The following is a 1,014-nucleotide window of genomic DNA, read 5'->3' as shown; positions in this document are numbered from 1 at the left end:
ATCCCAGAGTCCTGGGTTAGGGCTCCTTGCTCAGCAGGGAGCCGGTTTCTCCTCCTCTCTGCCACTCCCCCTGCTTGTGCTCTCTCTCTGTGCCAAATAAATAAAATCTTAAAAAGGGAGATTAAAACCAAGTATTAGGGCGCCTGGGTGGCTCAGTGGGTTAAGCCGCGGCCTTCGGCTCAGGTCATGATCTTGGAGTCCTGGGATCGAGTCCCGCATCGGGCTCTCTGCTCAGCAGGGAGCCTGCTTCCTCCTGTCTCTCTGCCTGCCTCTCTGCCTGCTTGTGATCTCTCTCTGTCAAATAAATAAATAAAATCTTAAAAAAAAAAACCAAGTATTAATCCTCAATAAATTAAAATATCATATCATCACAGGGACAGATCATTGCACCAGAGTAGAAAATCTAGAAACAGACCACAAAGCACGAGGATTTAGGGTTCGATAAAGGCAGCATCACAAATCTATGGGAGGTGAAGACACTTTCTCATAAATGATGAGACAACTGGGTAGCGATTTGGAAAAAGACAGAGTTCGATCTATACTTTACACCATACACCAAGATAATTTTGAATGGCTCAAAGGCTCAGTGTTTAAAAGTGAACGTACGCAAAGTACATGTAAAAAGTGAAACCACACAAATCCTATAACCCACCAGACATATCGCAGTGTCAATTTAGGCGTTTGTAAACATATACACAAACGAGAGGTTATTAAGAAGTGCATCCTTTGGCTAAGAACCGCTGCACAGACGAGTCCTCTACTCCGCAGAAACGTATTGCTCCAGACTCCGTTACCCCCAAGTCTGGAGAGCAACCCACTACCCCATAATCTGCCTTCCCGGCGGAGGCGCTCGAGGAAACGCCTCCTTGCCCTCCCACGTTCTGATAGGCTCTCGAGACCGAGGCTGCAAAGAGAACTGCGGACCTATTGGCTAGCGGGCATGGCCCGCGCGGGGCTTGCTGGGAGTTGTAGGCTTCTGGACTCCCCCTCTGACGTCGGAGATTTCGGCCCCTT

The sequence above is a fragment of the Lutra lutra genome, chromosome 18 (assembly GCF_902655055.1).
Source record: "Lutra lutra chromosome 18, mLutLut1.2, whole genome shotgun sequence".
Taxonomy (NCBI): domain Eukaryota; kingdom Metazoa; phylum Chordata; class Mammalia; order Carnivora; family Mustelidae; genus Lutra; species Lutra lutra.
This window is presented reverse-complemented; position numbering follows the sequence as displayed.